The following is a 13,561-nucleotide window of genomic DNA, read 5'->3' as shown; positions in this document are numbered from 1 at the left end:
AGTTCTATTTTTTTCTGTATCATATCAGTTTAGTTCAGCACCTACATGCAAATTAATTTTTGGACATGTCTACTTTCCAAACAAGTACTTAGCTACAGCTAACCATATGTAAACTGGGGAAGTGAAACCTCTATCCCCAAACCTTTTCAACAATAACCCAGGCTGCAATGGTAAAGTTAAATGATACACATGGACAATTCAATGTAGCAGACTTAAATGGCAAGATTTTGGGAGACAGAAATCATAGCACCTGGTGAAAATCCATGAGGACATGGGAGAGAATATTTAAATTCTACACAGACAGAACAAGAGGTCAGGACCAAATCCCAGAGTACAAGTAAAATATAAATAAACTTGCAATAAGAAAGGTTTACCCCCCCCCCCCCACATAAAACTGTCTTCACAAAGAAGATACACCCATTCAAGGTCCTCAAATTGCCATACATAAGTAGGACAACAGCCTCCTCCTCATCTGGGATCATAGAAACATGTATCCTATGCACTGCAATAACAGGTTGCAGACACACTAACATCCAAAAACAGAACACAAAATTGCTTCAGCCATGGTACTTTGCATACCCAACAGGATAAGGCTACTAAAGCTAAGGAGAAATGAGCATCAAGTTGGTGGCAATTCAACTAAAATAGCATCTCTCAATGTCTTACGGAGGGAAGCTTTGGGGATACCTCAAGAAAATGTGATGGAAACAAAAAATGGACAATGCAGCATAACTCAGATTTTGCAGAATGTCTCCAATTTTGCCTTATATTTTTGCCCGGTTCCTTATAAACATTTTTTTTTATTTTCTGGTAAAGCACTGAGGATTAATCTCTGGCATTAGTGATGGGAGAGTTTCATAATTCCATTCTTCAAAAAAATTCACATTGACAGAAAACCTCCTGTTGTATTAACTTTCTAAGTGAAGTACAGTGACATTTAAAATTGTTCCTCATTTTGGGACTTTGCAGCTCAATTGCCTTTATACCCGATTATTACATTTTTATTACCACTTGAGACACAGGCAAACATACATTAATGTAAAAGAAAATAAACCATGTTAACATGTTCACAGTTGCAAACATTACACATCACAAACTCATCAATTCCTGCCTTCAATTAAACCTCACTCTTCCTCCAAAACATTATTCTGCATGTATTGTTCCCACATTTTTTTCTACATAATTTGCTTCTATCTTTTTCTAAAAATTGGACATCCACTTCTTTTATCCCTGTCACTACTTCAAATACAGTTAGTTTAGACTTTCATTTCCATTTTGTAGTAATTCCTTTTTTGGTACCCTCCAAACTTAAACTTAACATGACCTTACTTATGTCTAGGTAGTTCAGATACTGTACTTCAGCTCAAAAAAAATATATAATTTCCTTAACACCCATTTGCTCACCCAATATTTCTGACAGACTACTCTGTAAGGAATTTTTTTTAAAAAAGTCTGCCAACTCATTACATGTGCAAAACATATGTTCACACTTACCTTTCTACCCCATCACACCTTCAACATTTGCCATCTGCTGAGGAAAAATTCACTGGAGTCTTCTTGAGGTACAAAAATAACTATGCAAACAAAAATACTAAAACTCTCAGACTTTGTTGCATACTTGGGAGCCATTCATATGTCCTCCCCTTGTTTCTTGTGAATTGCTTATACAAATCTCCATTCCCAATCCTTTCTAACTTCCGATCCCTGTAGTGATCATGCAGTATTCTGTATGCTTCAATAAATATACATTTTTAACAGCAGCTCCTGTTGTAGATTCAACTAACAAAGCAGGTCTTTCACTTAGGATTCCTCTATTCCTTTCTATGTGCCTATACTCTGACATCAGTCAATCCCCCATAAGGAAGACAGTTTCTTGCCTGCAGTCCAAATGTCTTCCTGGCCTCTTGCCATTCTATTAACTTTCAGTCTCCATTTATTTGCCCCCAATACCTTGGTTCCTTTGCCAGTTTTCACCAGTAAATTTCAGACCTCTCTTGCCTATTCTCTGTATCCCTAATTGCAGTCATCTCTATCTGCAGAATCTCTTTTCTCCATTCTCATGTTGGCTTAGTTCTTAGAATACTTTCTGAATAAAATATTCTGTATAATTGCTGTTGTTCTCCTTAAGGGTCTGCATCAAAAATACCACTCTCTTTTTATTTCTAGAATTTCCCTAATTCATACACAAAAGCCAAAAATAATGGGGGGGGGGGCAAATTTTAAGTACTGCCTTTACAGATTTAGAAAGTTGCTAGACTAAAATGTTTTACATTAGCATGCATTTTTTAAAGGACAAGAAGTCTGAAGCTCAAATGTCTGTCATTATTTAATGACTTAATCAATGATTTGCCAGAAAAACACAAACCCGAGGAGGAACAGAGACACAATACAAGGCAAAAATCTGAACAGTTGAGAGATATGCCTCTGCTTTATCACCATCCCTTTTCACTTATGAGCCTTAACTGTGTAGCTCTAAAACATCCCTTTAAATCAGGTATTTCTAAACTACCTTGTTCTACTGGAAGGATCATTTTATCCCCCTTGCCCTCCCAGATAATATCCTTCCACTTTTAAATGTTCACAACTTCTCTGGTTGGTAAAAATATGCCTGACATGTATATAAAACTAAAGGGACTAAACATTTCCACTGCTTGCATCTTGCTACCCAAATTCCTAAAAAAAGTTCCAGTTTCTCAGCTTCTGCATTATCTTTTGTTTATTCTCTACCCTCATATCCTTAGCTGCCATAACATAATCATTTTTAACCTATACTCCTAAATGCTTCATATTTACCAAGCCCTCATAAATATGGGTATTGCTGAACCAATCCATGTGTGGGCACATGGTTTACAGCAAAAGCCTTTGTTTTCTTTTCATTAACTTTATATCCCTAAAAATACTCAAAACTGTCTCAGAATATTCCATAACACTGAGATGTTCTTTTATGGTTCTACCAGGTACAAAATAATAAAGAAAACAAACTTTTCTTGATTACCATGTCAATATCATCCTTGAATTTCTGAATCCCTTATTTTATTTACCAATGGTATTAAGCTGAATGCAAGTAACAAAGGGGAAAGAGGACACTCCTGCCTGGCTCCTCTGTTCAGGCACAACTTATTAGAGGAACCCTCCCACTTTAAGTTTTTCCTATGATGCAGTCACAAGGCCTACTTCACATATGTCCACAGTCTCAAAGGCAATACCCAAATCTGCTCTGAACTGGTGGTCAATAACATCACATACACAAATGTCAAAGATGTAGCCAACCTGCTGGCAGAGAGGTTCAGCGAAAATTTTACCCCCCATCAGTAAACCAGGACATCCCTGGCACCTGCCCCTCTCCCTTCACCATGGAGCAGGTCCTTAATGCTCTCTCAAAGGCAAAAAATACAGTCTCCATGGGACCAGATAACATACCTGGCTGTATACTACATGAACTTAGGCATGAGCTCTCAGCTCCATTAAACATCCTATTCAACCAAAGCCTGAGCACCGTGAATGGAGGACAGCCACAGTTATCCCTTTACAAAAATGTGAAGCGTCCACTGACACAGACAGTTATAGGCTCATCAACCTAACTAGCTTAACTGCAAGGCTATGGAACACATTATCATGGACCTTATAAACAAGGACACTGGCAAACTCCAAACACAGTTTGGTTTTGTCAAAGGGAGATCATACTCACTAAACTTGGTTGACTTCTTCGAAACAGTCACCAAAGCCATGGACGAGGAGAAGACTGTGCATACCACCTACCTTGACCTAGACAAAACCTTTGACACTATTCCCCACTTGGGCATAATAGATAAACTCTCCCAGCTAGGCATCAACCAGATACCAGATGGGTAGCTAACTGGCTCATTGGTTGAACCCACTCAGTCAACGTAGGGGAAGCCACCTCTAGTAGTAGACCTGTTATGGGCGGTGTACCCCAAGGATCAGTCTTGGAGCCTCTGCTGTTTGGGATATAATTTTCTGAGGTGCAAGCCAAAACCGGTGGTCTTTGACTGACCAAGTTTGCAGATGACAGCAAGCTGGGTGCTGTCTTAAATTCCCTTAGTGATGTGAACATCCTCCAAGATGGCCTTACCCAAACTAATGACTGGTGCCAGAAGTATGGCCTCAAACTGAATGCCAAGAAATGCATTATCCCCTTTGGGGAAAATGTCATCCCACTAATTATGCCATTAATAACAATGTACTAAGCTTGCAATCAGTCGTGACGGACTTGGGCACCCAGATTAATAGCTACCTGACTTTTGACCACCATGCTTCCTCCGTTGTACGAAGACTTTCTACATGGCCCACCTCATAAATAAGGGTATTTCATCCAGGAACAAAGAGATCATAACATCCCTGTACTCCTCCCTTATCAGACCCATTATAGGAGTACAGTGCCCCCTTTGGCATGTACCTTGCCAAGCACATGCAGCAGTTGGAGACACCACAGAGGTTCCTGACAAGAAAAATTCAGGGTCTCAAACACCTGTCCTATACAGATAGGCTAAACGCCCTGTCCCTCTACTCAGTCTCATAAAGACTGCTCAGAGGTGACCTGTGTCTGGCAAACAAGGCCATTTCAGACCCAGCCCTGATGGAGCTGCTGCATATCTGTAAGACAAACTCCAGTCGTGCAACCTGCACGCAAAGCCTTAACCTGGTCTGTGACATTAATAGAACTTGTTGGCGGGATAGATTTGTGTCGAAAAGACTCCTTCCCCATGTCAAGCAGAGTACCTCTTTAAGAGGAACATGGACGACTGGATGGGAAACAGAAAAATACACCCCCTGGGACCCCACCTGTGTCCCTGCTGGACAGGGGAAACCGGTGCTGACTGAGACAACATGGGTGAAATTCTTGGCTAGGCTTATGAGGGCCTCCAGGCCAACAGCCTAGTATCGTCCTATGAACATATACCTCATATATCCTTCTGGTTAACCTTATTACTGTAACAGGGAATGCAAATGTTTCCACTTCCCTACTCATACAATTCCAGTTTACACTATCAATTGCTTTCTGTACATCAAGACTCACCCCTCAACAGTGGCATTTTCTTACATTCTGCTCCCCTCTGGATTATCACTGTTCTATTATGTTGTCAAACATTTGCTTTCTCTTCACAAAACCACACTGATCCACATCCATCAATTTTGGCAACACCTCTGCCATTTTTTAACACTTTATAATCATGACAAAATTGAAATGGGTTTATATGAAGCTAGGCCTGATGGGTCTTTACCATCTTTAGTTATTACAGCCTCCACAGCTTTCTTCCAGAATGCTGGTGCTTCCTCCTACTTTTAAAACATTGTTAAAACAAAACCTTCCAGATCTGTATCAATTTCTTCTCTCCTGGCTTCCAAACTCCACAGGCATACCATCTATTCCTGGAAACATTCTTGCAGATTGATTACATGTTACCGTTTATATCTCATCGCCTCTTATCTTAACTAATTGTTGAGCCTCGTCTACCTTTAATCTTGGCATACTTAAGTCTTTCATAAACATTTTCATTTGTGCTTTTTTTCTCAATTTCCATATTATTCTACTTTATACAAATGTTCACAACATTTCTGAAATCTCTCTAATACCGCCATTATTCCTGATTATTGAGCAAAGTTGAAAGCTATGCAACAAGGTTAGTTGGAAGTTAAACTATACCTCTAAGCCTCCCTGCCCATGGCTCAGAACTGCCTTTGGTGCTTATAAATCTGAATCATAATGTAAGCACACAACAGGGTAATGGATTACAAAAACCACATTTATGCTGTACCAAATATATTTTTGCTTTTGTATTTCATTTTTGCCAGTGGGCCTTTGATTTGCTACAAAGCAGATGGACAATATATGCAGAAGAGAAAACATAAAATAAAGCTGTATAGTAAACAGTGATCTAGATTAAGGTGTTGCTAGCCTGGGACTTCAAAGACAGTTGCACACTGATCAAAAGGTTGATTAGAGCTCTCCCAGTGTGAAAAATGAACTTGAAAATGTTGCCAGTAAAGGGTGGAATTCAGTTACTGGCTAGTAATTACACTGCCTGGATGCAGCAAAAAGACATTTGGATAAAGTAAAAGAAACTCAACCAAAAAAGGAGAAGAAAAAATCTCTGGCTACAAGAATCTTGCAGGTGTTCAGCAAAAAGCAGTTCACGTTTCAGCCTTGTACAAGAAATGTCTTTCAGTAATTTTGACAGAAAATAAAAGGTGTTTAAAAATAAAATGAAACACTGAAGGAATATTTGCAGTCAAAATTGTTTCTATACTCCATCCTTTTGTTACTTAGCCATTTAGAAGAATGGATAAAACTCAGAGGATGAAATGAAAAAAAGGCCGACTGAGCATGAGGCTTCACAAGAAGAGCTATTTCAAAAATAGAGTTAGAAGTACAGCATGCAGAGACAGCCAAAGATTTTCTACTGTACAAGAGAAACTTGAAGGAACAGACTGCATTAATTTTAAGAAAGTAAAAGTAAACAACTGGACTAGTGTTCCACAGCAGAATTCGTTAATGGAAAGGGCATGTCATGCGCTTGCTTAAAATCTTGCCAGTAAAAAGCAGCAAAGACCTATATTATTAAAGACACAACCATACCAGCAGTAGGAACTGTTCCTGACAAAACTGTGGCAGAAGGGAAAAGTATTAAAAAATAGGGACAGCAGTTTGTGGAAAATGATTTTTCACTATTCACCAGGCAGAAGAGAAGCAAGTTTATCTCAGTGATCAGGGAGGTGCTAGACTCAAGTTGCTGTATCCATCTTTCCTCAAAATATGTTCCCTACAGGATCAGATATTTTTGGATGCTGAACATACAGTTTAGCCTCCAAAGAATGATCCAACAAGCAGAAGGGAACTCTGCTTCTCATTTTACTGATAACGCCCAAACTACAGACTTTGCTAGAAAGCCCATACGAGAGACTTTGCTAGTGAAAGCTTTTCCATTGTTCCCAAAGAAAATGCTTGAGAAGCAGAAAAAAAATGCACAGGGGCTGTCTAGAAGAATCATGAGCATCTTAGACTTGAACCAGACACTGCTGGTAGATGGACAGGTTCAAGACCACCAGTAAGACTGTGAAATTACTGAATAAATGGGAGACTGTAAAATATTATTCCTATGTAGATGTAGGGATAGACATGCAATATGACTCAACAAGAACTGGCTGAAGGAAGAATGGACATTTGACTGTATTAAAGTGGTGGGTAGACAGCAAGTCATATACCCCCTTTGTCATTAATGTTTAAAAGGACTGAAGCAACTTAAGTAAAACATTTTTTGTTCTCATTCACATTTGTATAAAACATTTCATGATGTAAATTGCATACTACATTGTAAAGCAGTCCTGTGTGCAGTAAGAAGAAAATCCTATGAACAGACAGTGAAGGAAGGAGAGAGAAGAGTCAAAGAAGTAAAGTGAAGGAGTGATCAAGAAATCTGTTATAAGGTTAAGCAGTAAGAAACAGAAAGGACTTGAAAGGTAAGAAGTATGGGACACTAATTGCACCACTGGGTGTTTCACCCAAGGAGGCAAGAGCCTTTATTCTTAATAATAAAAAACATACGGTGATATATTGTTTGAAACAGGACAGTATGTGGAGAATTTTTTAGAACGGTATAACAAAAAAAAAAAAAAGAACTGTAATTCTTGGAGTGAGTAAGTGGTGCAGGCATTTCAAAGAGAAACCTAAGAGAGAGTCTTGATACAATTTAGAATGGAAGTTGAAAAACAGGAATTGAAAGAATATTTAAAGACTATATTTTAAAGATGTTATGGCCATAAGAAAAATATAGGATGACCGATGTTTATGGACTGGGGGCTGGGAATGTGGGATTATTTTGAAAATGGAAAATGAAAATATCGTACATATTCACAGCGTGATTAATGCGAACAGTAAAAGAGAATTTGTTAAACGTGTTTTTTCTGTGGAAAAAATATATCACTTGATTAATGATTGTGATAGGTGAAAACAAGATGTTATGTACTCACCATAACATTCGATGTATGTAGTCCATCTCGCCTCACATTCTTACCCGTGGTTTCAGAGCCAAACTTCGGCTCCGATTCTGCCATACTAAGAGGTATCCCATGCTGCAATGTGCCTATCCCCCAGATCTTGTTTGCTGTGAGCTCACATACACACAAACACGCTGAGAGGAAGAACCAACTCAACATATCAAAAAGGAGTGCTGAAAACAGAGACTCGACTTCTAGGTCCTTCAGGAGGGGGTAGGTGGGTGGGTTAGTAAGAATATGAGGTGAGATGGACTACATACATCGAACGTTATGGTGAGTACATAACTTCTTGATGTTATGTAGTCCAATCTCGCCTACATTCTTACCCATGGGACAGCGTCCCTAGCACCTAGACCTTGGGCAGCTCACTGGAAAATAGTCCTAAGAACTGTGGAACCAAATGAGGATCTGACCCTTGATACCAGATCCAATTTGTAGTGACTAATAAAAGGTGTGAGGAGATGCCCAAGTAGCTGCAGCACAAATATCATCCATAGACATCCTAGCCTGAAAGGCAGTAGAAGTAGACACCGAACGTGTAGAATGAGCCTTCACTTTAAAAGGTAATTCCTTGCCACTTGAAGAATAGATGAAGGAAATGCAGCTAGAAATCCACCTGGACAGAGTTACTTTAGAAACTGAAGTCCCTAGTCTATTGCCTGAAAATGAGACAAAGTTGATCAGATTTCCTAAACTCTTTTTGCTCTATGTAAATAGAAACGCAATTGTCTGTGGACATCTAGCTGATGAAACTTAAATTCTGCCTTGTTAGAGAATTTAGGGAAAAACACAGACAGCTCAATAGACTGGTTGAGGTTGACCACTGAAGTAACCTTGGGCATAAAGGAAGGATTAGGTCTTAGCGAAACTCTATCCTTGTGAAATACCAAGTAAGGGGGCAGAACCAATAAAGCTTGGAGTTCAGAGACCCACCTAGCCGAAGTGATGGCTATCAAAAAGACTGTTTTCCAAGACAAAAATTTAATGTCACAGGTTGCCGCGGGCTCAAAAGGAGGCGAGGTAAGCTACTGTAGCACAAAATTAAGGTCCCATGGCATTACAGGATCAAAGATTGGAGGTTGAAGTAGCATAGTCCCTTTCAGAAAAGCCCTACAAAGTCTGTGCGCCATTAGATTGGGTTCATTAGCAACATGAAAAGTAGAAATGGCTGCCAACTGCACTATGATAGTTGCCACAGCTGATCCCTGGCTAAACAGTTGAGAAAGAAACTCTAAAACTGATGAGATGGGATCTGTATAGGGAAAATCTGCCTTTCATGAGCCCAAATGGAGAATCTCTTCCACTTACTGGAATAAATCTTCCTAGTAGAAGGCTTGTGGGAGGAAGACAGAATATGAACCACCTCTGGTGAAAAATCATGAAGCCTAACTAGGGACGGAATTGGAGCAGCCATGCTGTCAACCTGAGGGTCCGAATAGAGGGGTGGAACTGCCCTGATGTACAAATCAACAGATCTGGCTCTGGGTCCAGATTCCACATATCGTCCATTAGATAAGGGTGAAGAAAAGGAAACCAGATCTGACGAGGCCAGTGTGGTGCAATCAATATTATTTTGCTTCCCAAGGACTGTGCTTTCTGAATAACCTTCGTTATCAGGGGAACTGGAGGGAAGGCATAGAGAAGACCGGAGGGCCAATCATGAACTAGAGCGTCCCTGGGTGCTTCCCCCTCCGGGGGAATAAGGGTGAAGTAGCTGCTGCATTTGCCATTGAGGGGGCTGGCAAATAGATTGCAGCAAGGCTGACCCCATCTGCGGAAAATCCGTTCTGCCACTTGTTCGTTCAGGGACCACTCTTGAGGCATCAGAATAGCTCTGCTCAGCCTGTCAGCAATCATGTTGGACTTCCCCAGTATGTGCATTGCCAGTAGAAAGCGCCGGGAAGATACTGCCCACTGCCACACTCAAAGTGCCTCTCTGCAAAGGGGATACGACCTGGTTCCTCCCTGTCTGTTCAGATACCAGACCACTGACATGTTGTCTGAGTGGATTGCAATTGTCCCATGAGGAAGAAAGCTTTGAAGTGCTTGCAACGCTAACAGCACCGCTGTCATCTCCAAGACATTGATATGCAAATGGATCTTGTGTTCCTGCCACGTGCCTTGGACTGTCCTGCCAAGATAATGCCCCCCCTCCGATCTGGGAGGCATCCATGGTCACAGTGGCAATCAGCGAAGGAAGAATGAAAGGCATACCCGCATTGTGATTGCTGGTCCGAAGCCACCAGTGCAGATCTTGCTTGCAGCTGTCGGTTATTACAATATGATGGGAGAGCGGGAGATGCTGAAGTTTGGGCAAAAAGTAGCCACTGAAGAAGCCTCGTGTGAAGCCTTGTAAGAGGCACTAGCATAATCGTGGCAGCCATGGTCCCTAACAACCTGAGGACCACCACTTTTGCTTTGACCTTCTTCAGTGGTAGTAGAGCGTAGACCTGCTGCTGTAAAACCTGAAATCTCTCTTCTGGCAGGAAAACCCTCATGAGCACTGTGTCTAATTCAGCGCCAATAAAGGTAACATGCTATGAGGACAACAATGCCGACTTTTCCCAATTCAAGGTAATTCCTAGACTTTGGCACAGTACAATAGTGGCGTCCCTGGTCTGTAGTAGTAGATGCCTGGTGGTGGCAGACAGGAGCCAGCTGTCCAGGTATGGAAACACTTGGAATCCCAGACGTCTCAAGTGAGCCGTTACCACTGCCATGCATTTGGTGAACACCCTGGGGGCTGTGGTGAGACCAAAGGGCAGGGTGCGAAACTGAAAATGACTGCCTCCCAGCCGAAAGCGTAGGTGACTTCTGGATGCCCTGTCCATTTTTATATGGTAGTAAGCATCCTTGAGGTCGATGAAGCACATCCACACATCTTTCCCTAATAACGGGAGAATTGACTAACGTGACCATGCGGAACTTTGACTTCTCTACATGAAGGTTCAGTCGGCTGAGATCCAAAATGGGTCTCAGGTCCCCTGTTCTTTTCGACACCAAAAAGAATCTAGAGTAAGTCCCTAATCCTACTTGGTCTGAGGGGACGGGCTGGATGGCTCCTTTTAACAGCAACTTTTGAACTTCAAAGGTTGCGTAATCCCTTTGACTGGGTGGGACGTCTGGGATTCTTTTGTTTGGAGGGGGAGATGAAAGAAGGGGACTATGATAACCTCTGGAGATCTTCTCTAATACCCACGCTTCTTGGGTGACGTCTCGCCAGGCTTCTGGCTATAGAGAAATGCGACCCCCAACTGGCTCCAGAGATGCACAGTTGGGCTTCCTCTCAGGAGCGCTGGTAGGGAGCGCCACAAAAGGAATTGCAGTCCCCCTGGTTACACGGGCCTCCTCTGCCTCTAGGGCGGCGTCTACCTGAATTTCCACTCCCTCCTCTGCCTCTGGAGGGGGGAAATCACTCTGTGTGTCATGAAAAAACCTCTGCGATTTCCTGAACCACATTTTTCCACCTTTCTGGCCCTTAGGATAAGGTCTAGAAGGCATGGAAAAATGGACTCCCACGGTAGACAGGGGTTTTCCTTTCTGCTCGCACCTAGTGAAAGTGTCCTTCACCTTGGTTCCAAGTAAGGATGAACTGTCAAAGGGCGTGTTGAAGGTAGACTTGAAGGCCTCCGCGAAGTTGCACAGGCACATCCAGGAGTGTCTCCTAAGAGAGACTCCGGAACGTGAAGCCCTGCTCGCTCCATCGGCTGCGTACGAGATCAGCCTCATGGAGGAGTTGGTAACAGAATTTAGGGTAGACATCTGAACATTGACTTTGAGCCACAGCATCAGAAAAGTTACCCTGTAGAGAATCTCTCAACTCCTTTAGGAGAGCTTTTTGGAGCTGTGTAAAATGTGATAAATAGTTCAGCGACCGCAGTGTAAAGGCCGCTGAAGGGAACACACGCTTCCCATACCTGTCCATAGTCCTGGACTCCTTGTTAGGGGGATGGATGGTAGATGACGTTTCTGCAAGTTCCTTCTTGGTGGCTGCTGCCACCACCATGGCATCTACTGGAACACCTTTTGTAAGAAATTCTTTATCAGGGGGAGCAGACAAAAACTTGTTGGGTCTCCTAGGGACTGGTTCCTCAGTGTCCAGAGTCTCCCACACCTTTTGACAAACGAGGTCCAGGAGCTCGAACGGGGGAGAAACCCAAGAGACAGAGGGTTGGGACCCAAACGCCTTCAGGAACACAGACTCCACCTCAGAAGGGGCTTTAGATGGCCAGTCGCCTCTCTCAGTATTTCCAAGATATCTGAAAAAGAGATATCATCAGAAGATGACTTAGGGGACCCCTCTGACTCCTCGAGGTAGGTGTCAGACGTGAGGGACTCATGTTGGAAGTCAATGTGCTTCCTCTTACACACTCTCTTTCTGGGTGGCTCCTCGGGTAAAAAACCCAGGGAGGCCTCAGAAAGCTGGGGACCACTCAGAGGTATCCTGAGGACTTAGGTCTCTGCTGTCCCTAGATAGGGGGTGATCTGATACTGATATTGGTGCTGGAGGGGGAAGAGTGTCGGTTCCATAAGATGCAGCTGACGACCTGGCCAGCACACTCCTCATGACCTCGAAAGCTGATACCGCCCAGATCCGAAGGTCGACTAACTGCTGAAGACCCCCTCAGAGCCGAGGAAATAAGGTCCGAAGCCGATGTTGGGTCCACGCTATCCCGAGCTGAAGTGCTGAGAGGAAGGCTTGGAACCGAAGATCGACACGATACCTCCCTCTCGGCTCCGACCGGCGAGCTGTGAATCCTGGACCCCGTGGACGACATCAATGGGGTCAGAGCGGAGATCGGAGCAGAGATGCCAGAAGGGGCTACTGGAACCAAGCTCTAGGCAGACAGAACTGACAGCTCTGGCTCCGAAGAAAGGTCCGGAGGAGGAACAGCCAAAGATGAAGGGAGGACGGACTCCAGAGCAAACTGGGCCGGAGCCGAAAGCAATTTAACCAGCACAGATGACTGGAGCAGTTTCCTCACCACTTTATCGACATAGTCATCGGAAAGTGTCCTGGAGGACCTAGAGGATATGGTCGGGGCTCTGGATATCCCTATAGAGGGAGACCTACGAGTCGGAGAAACCGGTCAAAAAACTGGGGACCGGCTCCGAACTGACAAATCTGTCACCGGCTCCAATAAACCGGGACCCAATGTAGACATCATCGATACACTGTCTTCTGTCGGCCCCGAAGCCAGTGGAGCCGAAGAAGCAACCGTAGTTTTAATGATTTTCTCCGGCGGTCCGAGGAGACTGACTGAGCTGGAGAGCGTTTCTTAGATGATTTTTTTGTCCATCCTTTTGTCTGGTTTGGAAGGAGAAGACTTGGAACTGGAAGAGCTCTCCAAATCCTCTTCAAAGGAAGGTTTTAGCAATCCCCTTAATATTAGCTTATTCTTCCTCTCTTGCAGCATGCGAGGGCTGAAAGCGTGACAGAACAAGCAGGATTCCTGTAAATGAATAGTCCCCAAGCAATACATGCTCACAGAGTGCCCATCCGTCAAAGACATCTTGTTGTTACACTTAACACACTTTTTGAAGC

This window comes from Protopterus annectens, chromosome 16.part0 (assembly GCF_019279795.1).
Source record: "Protopterus annectens isolate FY-2018-M chromosome 16.part0, PAN1.0, whole genome shotgun sequence".
Lineage (NCBI taxonomy): Eukaryota > Metazoa > Chordata > Ceratodontiformes > Protopteridae > Protopterus > Protopterus annectens.
This window is presented reverse-complemented; position numbering follows the sequence as displayed.